The 17,394-nt window shown below is 44.7% G+C and overlaps 1 pseudogene; it reads left to right on the forward strand.

Annotated features, from left to right (window-relative positions):
- The first annotated feature begins 313 nt into the window (after window positions 1-313).
- LOC129037111 (transcription factor Spi-C-like) lies at window positions 314-5,744 on the forward strand (annotated as a pseudogene).
- The last annotated feature ends 11,650 nt before the right edge of the window (window positions 5,745-17,394 follow it).

The raw sequence follows: 17,394 nt of genomic DNA on the forward strand, positions 1-17,394 counted from the left end.
CGCCCCCGAGTCCCCTTCTCAGGCAGGCTGTGGGGGTTGGGGTTGGGCTTCGGGAGCCCAAGCGGGCGCCGCAAAGACAATGAGAACCTCGGAGCGCTCGGGGCGGGCGGGCCCAGCCCAGAGTCTTCCCGCCCCTGCGGGGGTCCGAGGGCCACGGCGGCGGGAGGAGGGGGCGGGGGCGGGGGCGGGGAATTCGGAGGAGGCGGGTGTTAAAGAGGAGAAGGGCGGGGGGCGGAGGGTGAGGAGGAGACGGGGCGGGGAGGCCCCGCAGGTTTCCGAGTCTCCGCCCCCGCTTTCATTCCCGGCTGTGTGGCCCCGCGCGGTTCCCGAGCAGCTCCAGGAACTGAAACGTGAAGGGGACCTCGGTGCCCGGAGCTGCCGCCCAGGTAACCGCGCTGCGCCCGGCGAGCAGATGGGGGGTGGTCGCCCCAGTCCTGGACTCCGCGAGGGGGTGCGGGGAGTCCACGCTGCGGCCGCGCAGACGGGTGGGGCGGTTCGTTCCTGCGAGCGCCGGAACCGGGGAGGGGGCTGGGGAAGAGAAAGGGGCAGAGGGGCGGGGGCCGGGGGCCGGGGCCGAGGGGGCGGAGCGCGAAGTTTCCAGAGGGAGGATTTGAGCGGCTGAGACAGGGGCCGGCGCCTGGGGACGCCGGAGGTCCGCTGCTTCCCCCGACGCTCACCTGCTGCCCCGCGCTGCGGGAGGAGAGCGCGGAACCGGGAGCCCTGGAACCCTGGCCCGACTGCTGAACGCCCCGTGGGTCCTACGCTCCTGCGCCTTCTAGGGAAGCCCCTAAAGTTGGTGAGCCCCCTAGAAAGCAATTCCTCTGTGGCTGCGTCCAGGACGAACAACCAGAAACCGCCCCAGCCCCCTAAACCCCAATTGCCTTATTCTGTTTCCACTTGCTTCAGCCCCCACGCTCCTGTGTGCGAGAGGGGCCTGGTCAGACTGCAGACCCCACCCAGGAGGAGGAAGAGGAAGGGGCTGCCGTGGCTCGGGCACCCTCAGGGGAATGGAAGTCAGGTCCATATGAATATTGCAGAATGTGAAGGGCCAGGCAGCGCTCCCCGCCGCCGGGCCCACGGGCAGCCCCTCATATGCAACCCCTCATATTCATAGGCAGCCCCTCGTGTTCACAGGCACGCCCCTCATATGCAGTCCTTCATAGCCTGACATTTGTGGGGAAGTCTCTGTCCACACCTAACACCTTAGCCTCTCAGGTAGGAGGGGCAACTTGTGCGGGGGTCGCTGGGGGGTGGGGGGCGTCAACTCTGGAAGAGACCACAGCTCTGGCCAGGACCAGGGTCGCCTCCCGGCCACTTCCGGCTTCTGGGAGATTTCGTTTTTCTTGCAACTGGGGTGGGAGTGGACAGATGACCGGCCCTAGGTCTGTGCTTCAAACCCGAAGCCATGCATCTGTGGAAATGAGGCTCCTGGGCCACATGAACTTCGGTGCAAAGGCCTGGAAAATTAACACTTTGAACAAAGTCAGACATGTTTGAGCATTTGGGGCGAGTTTCAGTTGCCAGGGGCCCCAGGGAAGGCTGGACTGCGGCTTGCCTGGCCTCCCCCGCCTTTCTATGGCTTGATGTGATTGAATTGCAAAACGTAGGCATCTTGCAGTGCCGTGTAAGGAAATGTAAGTACCGTGAACAGTTTCCAGCATGTGATGCGCGAAAAGCTGGGCGTCCACGCCGGTGTTACTGGGGAAGGGTCAGTCACGGCAACCCCGGCATTGTGCCCGCTGTTCCCAGGACGGCCACGTCAGCCCGAGGACCCGCGTCCGCACTGGCTGTTGGTTGGGGCTGTGAGGGGCGTAAGGTTGCCTGGGGATTGGAAACGCAAGCGCGTTTTGGAGGCTTGGCACACTGGGGGCCTGGAGTCGGGGCAGAGGCTCTCCAGGACCTCCCTGTGGCTCCGGAGCAGCAAGCGGCCTGGTCTTCTGCCAGGCACAGTTGCGCACTCCCAGCCCGCCCAGGTGGACTGAATCTTTCTCCTTGTATTTGCTTTCTTCTGAGCTGTGTATCCTGAGTTTTTGTTGTTTGTTTTTGCTTTACCTGCATTCGTTTTCTGTTCTTTCTAATTCTGCATGCTTTTTGCAGAAGGGGATGGGGGTGAGAGGTTTTGTGTGGATTGCGTCCGAGGCAAGGCGCCCACAGAGCATGCAGATCAGGAGAGATCTGTGAGGAGGGCCACGGTCAGAGCGTGGGGTGTGGAGCTCTGGACCCTGGAGACTGCCAGTATTTGTGTGGGTTGTGTGAGAGTGTGCTTGTGGGGCAGTGTATCTTATGGGGTGTGTTGCAGTGTGAGGTGAGTGAGGTCAGAGGGGGGTTGGGGGTGACGCTTTTGAATCTTGAGACCTTCTCTCAACCCAGAGCTAACAATTTTATCACCGAAAGATAATCTCCTGATGACACTGTATTTGTGCGTGATGTCACATGGGGGAAATGGCGCCTGCCGCTCTGTGCCCTGCCTCTCTCCGGAAACGGCGCGTCAGGGGCGTCATTTCCATGACAGTAAATGTAGATATGCGTTGTTTTCATGTTTACATAGACGAATTTGGGTATTTACTAAAAATGATTAACACCTACTTCCCTCTGTTGGTGGAATTTTAGGGTGTTTTATTTTACATTCAATGGAATTTCTAAGGAATATTAGTATATCTTATAAAGAAAAGATATAGATAATTTTAGGACAAGTGATAAAATATACCTTTAAGAGGCTTACTATTTTATTTCCTAGAGGTTCACAAGAAAAGGTAATGGAATAACTCACTTTGGATGTGTCCATGGTTGCCTAACATTCAGTTTTGGTTCCTTGACCCCATTTTGGAGATTCCTGATGCCAAACAGGCAGTCCAAAAGCCAACAGGATGACAGATTGTCTCTGGTTCAGTTCCTCTACGTAAGTGTTAGAAGCAAAGACTGCATTTCATCCTTAATTCTAAATGTGATAAAAGGAGAGAATTTGCAGTGATTTAATTATTACAATAAAATGTACTGAAGCAACAGTTGACAAGCAAAAGGGGACTAACCACTCTGTATTGCCCAGACAAATCCCAGTTAGACTAGACACACGTACACAGAGACACACACACTTCCCCATGGGAAACAGGTCCCCTTAGAAACAATAAACTACAAGAGGGTCTGGGACTTCCAGGATGACTGAGTAAGGAACTTGGCAAATTCTCTTCCCCAAAAGCAACCACAAAGCTGAACAGAATTTTCAAAAACAGTCATTTCAGAATTCTGGAAATGGACTAAAGGCTTGCAAGAAACTGAGAAGCATTGAAACCCTTGGCAAGAACAGTGGGAGCCTGTGGCATTTCAGCGGGGACTGCTCCTGTCTCCCCAGGTCCATGGCATGGTAGCACTAGAGGGGAGAGCAAGCCACCAGGAGAGCTGACTTGATTTGGGGGAGAGTGTGGAAAAGTCCATGGCTAGCTGTTGTCAGAAACAGGAGAGTATCGATGGCAGACCGCCAAGGAAGGCCAGCGTCAAGGCTGCTTGAGGTCATGCTGCTCTTTCGGGCAAGCAAGAGACCAGTAGATCAGATAGAAATTCAAAGAAGCAGCAACCCTGTTCTCCAGTGGTTCTGGGAAGGTGGGAAAAAGCACAAGGCTTCATGCAGCCTCAAGGGAAAGCGATATTTTGTTATGGTGGCCCTAGATAACTAACATCATGTTTCAGCACAATCTCTGACTCACCACTGGCATGGGCAGATTCAGAAGAAGACCCAGACTGAACAGGACTTCCCCTAGACTGTAAGCAGAACAGAGGTGGGGGCTGGGTCTGAGCTGTTTCTCTCTGTATATGCAACACCCTCACAGAATCCAGCACACACAAGCTGTCTTGTAAATATCAGATGGACAGATAAACAGGTGAGGCAAGGACTAGCTGGAGGCTCTGCCCACATCAGGACCTTGGAGAGCTCCAGACCTCAAGATAGGAACTCTCTCTGCTCAGGACTCTAGTGGCTTAAAGGTCTTTCTCAGATCAGCTTTGCCCTCTTTTTTGATTGAGCCTGAAATTCGATACTTTTACCTAAGGTAGAGGTCACAAGGAGCTTAGTTTCAGGAGTCGTGAAAAGATGGTAGGCCCAGAACGTGTAAGTATATGGCAGGACTTTGGGATCCCCACGGATAATCTCAGTGCCTCAGACTCCAATAGGGTTTGATATTTATGGCATCCATGTTGATATTTCTCCCATGTAGGAGCCCTGAAGCTGTTTCAAAACAGATGGATAGATGCAACCCTTGTGCATGTAAGGGCATCATGAAAAACTAAATTATGACATGGTTTGAAATAGGTAGGAAATGGACAATTTTGTGAATTACATTAAAAGCAAAATGATGATTCCAATACCATTGGATAAGAATCTCTAAAACATAACTAAGTTATATAAACTGCTAGCCAGATGGTGGAGCCAGGAGGGGCAAGCGCCGGCACCTTCATGTCTTTTGAACAAGGAAGGTGGTGCCTGCCAGGTAGCAGAGCCCTGCCTCCTCCCAGAAACCCCCACAGCCTTCATCCCACTTCAACAACAACAGTCCTGCTGTTCTTACCTGTTGCCCTCTCCATATCTCTTCTTGTTCAGCTTGGTCCATCTCTCTCTGGACTTGCTCTCTGTCTCCCTAGTAACTCTTTCCTGTCCGTGTCTGAGAGTCCCTTGGAGAGAAGGCAACTCCACCTTCTACAAGTGGTCCCTGAAATACGCTCATCGCTACCTGCCCCAGTTCCCTTGTCGGTATATAAAAATATCTTTACAGTAAAGAACAGAGCACACTCAGCCCCCTTGTTGTTTGATGTCCTGCACAGCCTCAGGACTCTGCAAGGAGTCTCCACTAAGAAGGCGGCCCTCACCAGATTTGGTCCCTCAACGTTGGACTTCTCAGCCTCCACAACTAATTGAACTAATCATCAATTTATTCACGAAGCATGACTTGGATTGAACAAGGTAAGCTGGGTCAAGCATTTGAAGATGCTTTTGAGGTACTGAGGCAACATCCAACTTTAGATCCTCAGAACTCCCCTATTACAAAAATTACCTGTCTTTCATTAACTGTTGTCTTCATATCAGAGGAAATTCCATCTGCTATGAGTGTTGCCTACAGAGGAACCTGTCTACAATTGGAGAATTGTAATAGCAGGGCTATGGACTTCAATTTTGAAGGAAATATTCATCAACCTCTGCAGAGCATAACTGAAAACCAGCTGGTACAACCTGCTCTTCTCCAGCAAGAGGACGAAAAGGCAGGAAGAAGCTCTGGCTATTGAATACCTTCACAAATCCCTGTGTAATTCTGAGATGGCATCTTGTATTCACTGGGAAGATAAAACCAAAGACACCTTTCAGTTTGTAACAAAAAACCAGGAAACTTCTGAACTTTGGGGGAAGAGAAAAAGCAACCAGAATACCATGACTTTCCAGAAATGGCCAGGGCACTGAGGAGCTGTGGAAGAACTGGGGAAATCACCGAAACCCAGTACCATTTCAGTGAGGCCATTCTCCAAAAACTCTCTCCATCTTATTTCTTGGGGAAAGAGTTCTTCTACTTACAATATGATCAACCTGATCAAGAACATATTGGTTTCTATAACTGTGATGCAGATTATAACTATACAAACGCCGATTACCAGAAGCTAAGCCACCCTGATTCCAAAATATAGTCTCAACATTTCGTGGTTTCCTGGTATCAGAAATCCCTGCGAGCCTGAGATTTTTTCACTTAAAGCAAATACTGAAGATAAGAAACCAGTTAATTTCATTGTTGCTATCTTGTATCCAATGGCATAAAATCTATACTAACTTGATTAGAAATTCTGCCAGTGTGAACAACTTTATTGTTTTGAGTGATGAAGCCCCATTTGAGAATATAGGCACAATGGCCTTGCTCTTAACTGTTCTCTATGCAGCCACTTTCTTCTGCACTAAAGTGCCAATACAGATGCTGAATACATTGATTTAAATATATAGATATATAAACATATTTAAATATGCAATATATATGGATACTTTATATATTGATTTAAACATTTTCCTCTCATACATGAAAAATCACTCTAACATATATTGATGGCGTCACAAGAAATCATTTACAGAAAATAATTGCATATGATACAGTGTTTGTGCCAAAATGTATTCATGACTTTAAAAACTTCAGTGGAAATGTCTATTCAGGTCCCTAGCCCATTGTTAAATTGGTTTCTGTTTTCTTGCTAAGTTTGAGCTGCTTATAGATGATGGATATTGACCCCTTATAGATGTTGGATATTGACCCCTTGTGGATGTATGGCTGGTGCTTCTCCCAGTATTTAGGTCATCTCTACACACTGTTGATTGTTTCCTTTGCTGGGTAGAAGTTTTTTGGTTTGATGTAATCCTATTTGTTTAGTTTTACTTTTGTTGCTTGCACTTTTGGTGTTAAGTCCAAAAGAAAATTGCCAACACCAATGTCATGTAATTTTTACTCTCTGTTTTCTTCTGGTAGTTTTAGAGCAAGTTTATCCAACCTGTGGTCTGTGGGCTGCATGCAGCCCAGGACAGCTTTGAATGTGGCTCAACACAAATATGTAAACTTTCTTAAACATTATGAGATTTTTTTTTGGTGATTTTTTTTTTAGTTTATCAGCTATTGTTAGTGTGTGTGTCTGTGTGGGTGTGTGTGTATGTGTGTGTGGGTATATATATATACACATATATATACACATATATACACACATATATACACATATATACACATATATACACACATATATACACATATATACACACATATACACATATATACACACATATATACACACATATATATACACATATATACACATATACACACATATATACACACATATATACACACATATATACACACATATATATACACATATATACACGTATATACACGTATATACACACATATATACACATATATATACACACATATATATATACACACATATATATACACACATATATATATACACACACATATATATATATATATATTTTTTTTTTGAGACAGAGCCTTGGTCTGTTGCCCAGGCTGGAGTGCAGTGGTGTGATCTCAGCTCACTGCAACCTCTGCCTCTGGGTTCCAGCGATTCTCCTGTCTCAGCCTCCCAAGTAGCTGGGATTGCAGGCCCGTGCCACCACACATGGCTAATTTTTGTATTTTTAGTAGAGAAGGGGCTTTTTTTTAATATACTTTAAATTCTAGGGTACATCTGCACAATGTGCAGGTTTGTTACATATGTATGCATGTGCCATGTTGGTTTGCTGCACCCATTAACTCGTCATTTACATTAGGTATTGCTCTTAATACCATCCTTCCCCCAACTACAGGCCCCAGTGTGTGATGTTCCCCGCCGTGTGCCCAAGTGTTCTCATTGTTCAACTCCCACCTATGAGTGCAAACATGTGGTTGGTTTTGTGTCCTTCTGATAGTTTGCTGAGAATGATGGTTTCCAGCTTCATCCGTATCCCTGCAAAGGACATGAACTCATCCTTTTTTATGGCTGCATAGTATTCCATGGTGTGTATGTGCCACATTTTCTTAATCCAGTCTATCATTGATGGACATTTGGGTTGATTCCAAGTCTTTGCTATTGTGAATAGTGCCACAGTAAACATACATGTGCATGTGTCTTTATAGTAGCATGATTTATAATCCTTTGGGTATATACCCAGTAATGGGATGGCTGGGTCAAATGGTATTTCTAGTTCCAAATCCTTGAGGAATCACCACACTGTCTTCCACAATGGTTAAACTAGATTACACTCACACCAACAGTGTAAAAGCGTTCCTATTTCTCCACATCCTCTCCAGCACCTGTTGTTTCCTGACTTTTTAATGATCGCCATTCTAACTGGTGTGAGATGGTATCTCATTGTGGTTTTGATTTGCATTTCTCTGATGACCAGTGATGATGAACATTTTTTCATGTGTCTGTTGGCTGCATAAATGTCTTCTTTTGAGAAGTGTCTGTTCATATCCTTTGCCCACTCTTTGATGGGGTGGTTTGACTTTTTCTTATAAATTTGTTTAAGTTCTTTGTAGATTCTGGGTGTTAGCCCTTTGTCAGATGAGTAGATTGCAAAAATTTTCTCCCATCCTGTAGGTTGCCTGTTCACTCTGATGATAGTTTCTTTTGCTGGGTAGAAGCTCTTTAGTTTAATTAAATCCCATTTGTCAATTTTGGCTTTTGTTACCATTGCTTTTGGTGTTTTAGTTATGAAGTCCTTGCCCATGCCTATGTCCTGAATGGTAATGCCCAGGTTTTCTTCTAGGGTTTTTATGGTTTTAGATCTAACATTTAAGTCTTTAATCCATCTTGAGTTAATTTTTGTATAAGGTGTAAGGAAGGGATCCAGTTTCAGCTTCCTACATATGGCTAGCCAGTTTTCCCAGCACCGTTATTTGTTGTTGTCAGGTTTGTCAAAGATCAGATGGTTGTAGATGTGTGGTATTATTTCTGAGGGCTCTGATCTGTTCCATTGGTCTATATCTCTGTGTTGGTACCAGTACCATGCTGTTTTGGTTACTGTAGCCTTGTAGTATAGTTTGAAGTCAGGTAGCGTGATGCCTCAAGCTTTGTTCTTTTTGCTTAGGATTGTCTTGGCAATGTGGGCTCTTCTTTGGTTCCATATGAACTTTAAAGTAGTTTTTTCCAATTCTGTGAAGAAAGTCATTGGTAGCTTGATGGGGATGGCATTGAATCTATAAATTACCTTCGGCAGTATGGCTATTTTCACGATATTGATTCTTCCTATCCATGAGCATGGAATGTTCTTCCATTTGTTTGTATCCTCTCCTCCTCCTCTTTTATTTCATTGAGCAGTGGTTTGTAATTCTCCTTGAAGAGGTCCTTCACGTCCCTTGTAAGTTGGATTCCTAGGTATTTTATTCTCTTTGAAGCAACTGTGAATGGGAGTTCACTCATGATTTGGCTCTCTGTTTGTCTGTTATTGGTGTATAAGAATGCTTGTGATTTTTGTACATTGATTTTGTATCCTGAGACTTTGCTGAAGTTGCTTATCAGCTTAAGGAGATTTTGGGCTGAGATGATGGGGTTTTCTAAATATACAGTCATGTCATCTGCAAACAGGGACAGTTTGACTTCCTCTTTTCCTAATTGAATACCCTTTATTTCTTTTTCCTGCCTGATTGCCCTGGCCAGAACTTCCAATACTATGTTGAATAGGAATGGTGAGAGAGGGCATCCCTGTCTTGTGCCAGTTTTCAAAGGGAATGCTTCCAGTTTTTGCCCATTCATTATGATATTAGCTGTGGGTTTGTCATGAATTACTCTTATTATTTTGAGATACATCCCATCAATACCTAGTTTATTGAGAGTTTTTAGCACGAAGAGCTGTTGAATTTTGTCTAAGACCTTTTCTGCATCTATTGAGATAATCATGTGGTTTTTGTCTTTGGTTCTGTGTATATGATGGATTACATTTATTGATTTGTGTATGTTGAATCAGCCTTGCATCCCAGGGATGAAGCCAACTTGATCGTGGTGGATAAGCTTTTTGATATGCTGCTGGATTCGGTTTGCCAGTATTTTATTGAGGATTTTTACTTCGATGTTCATCAGGGATATTGGTCTAAAATTCTCTTCTTTTGTTGTGTCTCTGCCTGGCTTTGGTATCAGGATGATGCTGGCCTCATAAAATGAGTTATGGAGGATTCCCTCTTTTTCTCTTGATTGGAATAGTTTCAGAAGGAATGGTACTAGCTCTTCTCTATACCTCTGGTAGAATTCAGCTGTGAATCCGTCTGGTCCTGGACTTTTTTTTGTTGGTAGGCTATTAATTATTGCCTCAATTTCAGAGCCTGTTATTGGTCTATTCAGGGATTCAACTTCTTCCTGGTTTAGTCTTATGAGGGTGTATGTGTCCAGGAATTTATCCATTTCTTCTAGATTTTCTAGTTTATTTGCATAGAGGTGTTTATAGTATTCTCTGATGGTAGTTTATATTATTGTGGGATTGGTGATGATATCCCCTTTATCATTTTTTATTGCTTCTATTTGATTCTTCTCTCTTTTCTTTATTAGTCTTGCTAGCAGTCTACCAAGTTTGTTAATGTTTTCAAAAAACCAGCTCCTGGATTCATTTATTTTTTGAAGGGTTTTTTGTGTCTCTATCTCCTTCAGTTCTGCTCTGATCTTAGTTATTTCTTGCCTCCTGCTAGCTTTTGACTGTGTTTGCTCTTGTTTCTCTAGTTCTTTTAATTGTGATGTTAGGGTGTCGATTTTAGATCTTTCCTGGTTTCTCTTGTGGGCATTTAGTGCTATAAATTTCCCTCTACACACTGCTTTAAATGTGTCCTAGAGATTCTGGTATGTTGTGTCTTTGTTCTCATTGGTCTCAAAAAACATCTTTATTTCTGCCTTTATTTCGTTACTTACCCAGTAGTCATTCAGGAGCAGGTTGTTCAGTTTGCATGTAGTTGTGCGGTTTTGAGTGAGTTTCTTAATCCTGAGTTCTAATTTGATTGCACTGTCGTCTGAGAGACAGTTTGTTATAATTTCTTTTCTTTTACATTGCTAAGGAGTGCTTTACTTGCAAGTATGTGGTCAATTTTGGAATAAGTGCGATGTGGTGCTGAGGAGAATGTATATTCTGTTTATTTGGGATGGAGAGTTCTGTAGATGTCTGTTAGGTCCACTTGGTGCAGAGCTGAGTTCAAGTCCTGTATATCCTTGTTAACTTTCTGTCTCGTTGATCTGTCCAATGTTGATAGTGGGGTGTTAAAGTCTCCCATTATTAATGTGTGGGAGTCTATGTCTCCTTGTAGGTCACTCAGGACTTGCTTTATGAATCTGGGTGCTCCTATATTGGGTGCATATATATTTAGGATAGTTAGCTCTTCTTGTTGAATTGATCCCTTTACCATTATGTAATGGCCTTCTTTGTCTCTTTTGATCTTTGTTGGTTTAAAGTCCATTTTATCAGAGATTAGGATTGCAACCCCTGCTTGTTTTTGTTTTCCATTTGCTTGGTAGATCTTTCTCCATCCCTTTATTTTGAGCCTATGTGTGCCTCTGCACGTGAAATGGGTCTCCTGAATACAACACACTTGATGGGTTTTGACTCTTTATCCAATTTGCCAGTCTGTGTCTTTTAATTGGGGCATTTAGCCCATTTACATGTAAGGTTAATATTATGTGCGAATTTGATCCTGTCATTATGATGTTAGCTGGTTATTTTGCTCATTAGTTGAAGCAGTTCCTTGATGTGGTTTCTTCCTAGCATCGATGGTCTTTACAATTTGGCATGTTTTTGCAGTGGCTGGTACTGGTTGTTCTTTTCCATGTTTAGTGCTTCCTTCAGGAGCTCTTGTAAGGCAGGCCTGATGGTGACAAAATCTCTCAGCATTTGCTTGTCTGTAAAGGATTGTATTTCTTCTTCACTTATGAAGCTTAGTTTGGCTGGATATGAAATTCTGGGTTGAAAATTCTTTCCTTTAAGAATGTTGAATATTGGCCCCCACTCTCTTCTGGCTTGTACAGTTTCTGCTGAAAGATCAGCTGTTAGTCTGATGGGCTTCCCTTTGTGGGTAACCCGACCTTTCTCTCTGGCTGCCCTTAACATTTTTTCCTTCATTTCAACCTTGGTAAGTCTGATAATTATGTGTCTTGGGGTTGCTCTTCTTGAGGAGTATCTTTGTGGCGTTCTCTGTATTTCCTGAATTTGAATGTTGGCCTGCCTTGCCAGGTTGGGGAAGTTCTCCTGGATAATATCCTGAAGAGTATTTTCCATCTTGGTTCCATTCTCCCTGTCACTTTCAGGTACACCAATCAGACGTAAATTTGGTCTTTTCACAAAGTCCCATATTTCTTGGAGACTTTGTTCGTTTCTTTTTACTCTTTTTTCTCTAAACTTCTCTTCTTGCTTCATTTCATTCATTTGATCTTCAATCATTGATACCCTTTCTTCCACTTGATCGAATTGGCTACTGAAGCTTGGGCATGCATCACGTAGTTCTCCTGCCATGGTTTTCAGCTCTGTCAGGTCATTTAAGGTTTTCTCTTCACTGTTTATTCTAATTAGCCATTCGTCTAATCTTTTTTCAAGGTTTTTAGCTTCCTTGTGATAGGTTCGAACATCCTCCTTTAGCTTGGAGAAGTTTGTTATTACCGATCTTCTGAAGCCTACTTCTGTCAACTCGTCAAAGTCATTCTCTGTCCAGCTTTGTTCCATTGCTGGTGAGGAGCTGCGTTCCTTTGGAGGAGAAGAGGTGCTCTGATTTTAGAATTTTCAGCTTTTCTGCTCTGGTTTCTCCCCATCTTTGTGGTTTTATCTGCCTTTGGTCTTTGATGATGGTGACCTACAGATGAGGCTTTGGTGTGGATTTCCTTTTTGTTAATGTTGATACTATTCCTTTCTGATTGTTAGTTTTCCTCCTAACAGTCAGAACCCTCAGCTGCAGGTCTGTTGGAGTTTGCTGGAGGTCCACTGCAGACCCTGTTTGTGTCACCAGCGGAGGCTGCAGAAGAGCAAATATTGCAGAACAGAAAATGTTGCTGCCTGATCCTTCCTCTGGAAGCTTCGTCTCAGAGGGGCACCTGGCTGTATGAGGTGTCAGTTGGCCCCTACTGGGAGGTGTCTCCCAGTTAGGCTACTCAGGGGTGAGGGACCCACTTGAGGAGGCAGTCTGTCCATTCTCAGATCTCAAACTCCATGCTGGGAGAACCACTCCTCTCTTCAGAGCTGTCAGACAGGGACATTTAAGTCTGCAGAAGTTTCTGCTGCCTTTTGTTTGGCTATGCCCTGCCCACCAGAGGTGGAGTCTACAGAGGCAGGCAGGCCTTGCAGAGCTGTGGTGGGCTCCACCCAGTTTGAGCTTCCCAGCCACTTTGTTTACCTACTCAAGCCTCAGCAATGGCAGGTGCCCCTCCCCCAGCCTCGCTGCCGCCTTGCAGTTCGATCTCGGACTGCTGTGCTAGCAGTGAGCAAGGCTCCGTGGGCGTGGGACCCTCCCAGCCAGGGGCGGGATATAATCTCCTGGTGTGCCGTTTGCTAAGACCGTTGGAAAAGCACAGTATTAGTGTGGGAGTGTCCCGATTTTCCAGGTACCGTCTGTCACGACTTCCCTTGGCTAGGAAAGGGAATTCCGCGACCCCTTGCACTTCCCGGGTGAGATGATGCCCCACCCTGCTTCGGCTCACACTCCGTGTCTGCACCCACTGTCCAACAAGTCCCAGTGAGATGAACCCAGTACCTCAGTTGGAAATGCAGAAATCACCCGTCTTCTGTGTCGCTCACGCTGGGAGCCATAGACTGGAGCTGTTCCTATTCGGTCATCTTGGATCTCTGCCTCGAGAAGGGGTTTCATTATGTTGGCCAGACTGGTCTTGAACTCCTGACCTCATGATCCGCCTGCCTTGGCCTCCCAAAATGCTGGGATTACGGGCATGAGCCACCGTGCCCAGCCTGTTAGTATATTTTATGTGTGGCCCAAGATAATAATTCTTCCAATGTGGCTCAGAGAAGCCACACAAGTGGACGCCCGTCTTAGAGCTCCTAGTGTTACGCTAAAGTCTTTGGTCCATTTTCAGTGGATTTTTGAATACAGTGGGAGATAGGGGTCCAGTTTCATTCTTCTGCATGTTTTCCCGACATCATTTATTGAAGAAACTGTCCTTGTCTTCTTGGCACCGTTGTTGAAATCAGTTAACTGTACACGCATGGGTTCATTTCTAGGCTCTCTGTTCAGTTGCATTGGTTACCATGTCTGTTTTTTCTTCTTTTTCTTTTGGTCAATTTTATGCTATTTTAATTACTATGGCTTTGGAGTGTACTTTGAGGTCAGGTGGTGTGATACTTAACAGCTTTGTTCTTATTGCTCATGGTTGTCCTGGCTATTCATGATTTTATGAGGTTCTATATGAATATTTTGATTACTATTTTTTATTTCTATGAAACAGACATTGGGATCCTGTTAAGGATTACATTGAAACTGTAGGTTGCTTTGGGTACTATGGACTTCTTAACCATATTAATTATCCAGTCCATGAATATGGGAAATCTTTCTATTTATTTGTGTCATCTTCAGTTTATTTCCCCAATGTTTTATAGTTTTCATTGGCAGGTCTTTCACCTCCTCGGTTAAATTTATTCCTAGGTAATTTTTTAAAGCTATTATGAGTGGGATTGTTCTCTTGATTTCTTTTTCAGATAGTTCATTGTCAATATATAGACTACTGATTTTTGTGTGTTGATTTTGAGTCCTTCAGCTTTACTGTACTTGTTTATAAGTTCTGAGACTGTTTTTGTGATGGTATAGTGTGGCTATGTCCCCACCCAAATCTCATCTTGAATTATAGTTCCCATAATCCTCATGTGTCTTGGGAGGGACCTGCTGGGAGGTAATTTAATCATGGGGGTGATTACCCTCATGCTATTCTCGAGATAGTAAGTTCTCATGAGATCTGATGTTTGTTTGTTTGTTTTTGAGACAGAGTCTTGCTCTGTCACCCAGGCTGGAGTGCAGTGGTGCAGTCTCGGCTCACTGCAACCTCCGCCTCATGGGTTCAAGCGCTTCTCCTGCCTCAGCCTCCCCAGTAGCTGGGATTATATTGCCTTGGCCTCCCAAAATGCTATGTTACAGGCATGAGCCAGCACGCTCGGCCCTGAGATCTGATGGTTTTATAAGGAGCTTTTCCCCCTTTTGCTCTGCACTTCTCCTTGCTGCTGCCATGTCAAGAAGGATGTGTTTACTTCCCCTTCCAACTGATTGTAAGCTTCCTGAGACCTCCCCAGCCATGCTGAACTGTGAGTCAGTTAAATCTCTTTCCTTTATAAATTACCCAGTCTCAGGTCTATCTTTATTAGCAGGGTGAGAATGGACTAATACAGTAAGTTGGTACCACAGAGAGTGGGGCACTGCTGTAAAGATACCCAAAAATGTGGAAGCAACTTTGGAACTGGGTAACAGACAGAGATTGGAACTGTTTGGAGAACTCAGAAGAGGACAGGAAAGTGTGGGCAAGTTAGGAACTTCCTAGAGACTTGTTGAATGGCTTTGGCCAAAATGCTGATAGCGATATGGACAATGAAGTCCAGGCTGAGGTGGTCTTAGATAGAGGTGAGCTTTTTGGGAACTGCAGTAAAGGTCACTCTTGCTATGCAAAGAGGCTGGTGGCATTTTTCCCCTGCCCTAGAGATCTGTGAAACTTTGAACTTGAGAGAGATGATTTAGGGTATCTGGCAGAAGAAATTTATAAATGGCAAAGCATTCAAAAGGAAGCAGAACATAAAAGTTTGGAAAATTTGCAGCCGGAAGATGTGATAGAAAAGAAAACCCCATTTTCTGAGGAGAAGTTCAAGCCAGCTCCGGACATTTGCACAAGTAACAAGGAGTCAAATGTTAATCACCAAAATAATGGAGAAAATGTCTCCAAGGCATGTCAGAGACTTTCACAGCAGCTCCTCCCATCACAGTCCTGGAGGCCTAGGAAGGAAAAATGATTTCACTGGCTGGGCCCAAGGCCCCCCTGTTATGTGCAGCCTAGGGACTTGGTGCTTTGTGTCCCAGTCACTCCAGCTGTGGCTAAAAGAGACCAAGGTACAGCTTCAGAGGGTGCAAGACCCAAGCCAAGAATTGAAGTTTGGGAACTTCTGCCTAGATTTCAGAGGATGTATGGAAACACCTGGGTGTCCAAGCAGAAGCTTGCTGTAGGGGCAGAGCTCTCATGGAGAACCTTTGCTAGGGCCACGTGGAAGAGAAATGTGGGGTTGGAAGCCCCATACAGAGTCCCCACTGGGGCACTGCTTGGTGGAACTGAGAAGAGAGTCACCATCCTCCGGACCCCAGAATGGTAGATCCCTGACAGCTTGCACCATGCACCTGGAAAAGCTGCAGACATTCAATGCCAGCCCATGAAAACAGCCAGGAGGGGGGCTGTACCCTGCAAAGACACAGGGGTGGAGCTGCCCAAGGCCATGGGAGCCCACCTCTTGCATCAGCATGCCCTGGATGTGAGAAATGGAGTCAAAGGAGATCATTTTGGAACTTTAAGGTTTAATGACTGCCCTATTGGATTTTGGACTTGCATGGGGCCTGTAGCCCCTTGGTTTTGGCCAGTTTCTACCATTTGGAATGGGTGTATTTAGCCAATGCCTGTACCCCCATTGTATTTAGGAACTAACTAACTTGCTTTTGATTTTACAGGCTCACAGGCAGAAGGGACTTGCCTTGTCTCAGATGAGACTTTGGACTTGGACTTTTGAGTTAATGCTGGAATGAGCTAAGACTTTGGAGGACTGTTGGAAGGGCATGATTGTGTTTTGAAATGTGAGGACATGAGATTTGAGAGGGGCCGGAGTGGAATGTGTCCCCACCCAAATCTCATCTGGAATTGTAGTTCCCATAATCCCCACGTGTCTTGGGAGGGACCCAGTGGGAGGTAATTTAATTGTGGGGGCGGTTACCCTTATGCTGTTCTCATGATAGTGAGTCAGTTCTCATGAGATCTGATGGTTTTATAAGGGGCTTTCCCCCTTTTGCTCTGCACTTCTCCTTGCTGCCACCAAGTGAAGAAAGACGCATTTCCTTCCCCTTCCACCATGATTATAAGCTTCCTGAGGCCTCCCCAGCCATGCTGAACTGTAAGTCAGTTGAACCACTGTCTTTTACAAATTACCCAGTCTTGGATATGTCTTTATTAGCAGTATGAAAACAGACTAATACAGGTGGAGTCTGAGTTTTCCACATATAGGATCACTTTGTCAGTAAACAGTGGCAGTTTCACTCACTCTTTTCTTATGTGGATGCCTTTTGTTTTTTTCCATGCCTGATTACCCCAGCAAGGACTTCCATTTATATTAATATATTGCATGGATGTAGGAAGAGTGGGCATCCTTGTCTTGTTTCAGATCTTTGAGGAAAGGCTTTCAGTTTTTCAACACTGAATATAATGTTGACTGTTGACTTCTCATAAATGGTCTTTATTGTGTTGAGGTACATTCTTTCTATTTTTAATTTGGTGAGTTTTTAACAGGAGAGGATGTTCAGCTTTATCAAATGCCTTTTCTGTGTCTGATGGGGTAATCATATGATTTTTGTTTTTCATTCTATTGGTGTAATATATCATATTTGCTGATTTGCATATGTTGAACCATCCTTGCATCCCAAGGATGAAGATGTTTCTCAAAAGAAGACATAAAAATGGCCAACAGATAAAAGAAGAAAATGCTTGACATGACTGTCATTAGAAAATGCAAATTCAAACTACAATGAGATATCATATCTCACCTGTCAGAATGCCTTTTATCAAGAAGATGAAAGACAAGTGTTGGCAAGGATGTGGAGAAAAGGGAACTCTTACACATTTGGTGGAAATATAACTTAGTACAGCCATTATGGAAAATAGTATGGAGGTTCCTCA

This window comes from Pongo pygmaeus, chromosome 4, assembly GCF_028885625.2.
Source record: "Pongo pygmaeus isolate AG05252 chromosome 4, NHGRI_mPonPyg2-v2.0_pri, whole genome shotgun sequence".
NCBI lineage: Eukaryota > Metazoa > Chordata > Mammalia > Primates > Hominidae > Pongo > Pongo pygmaeus.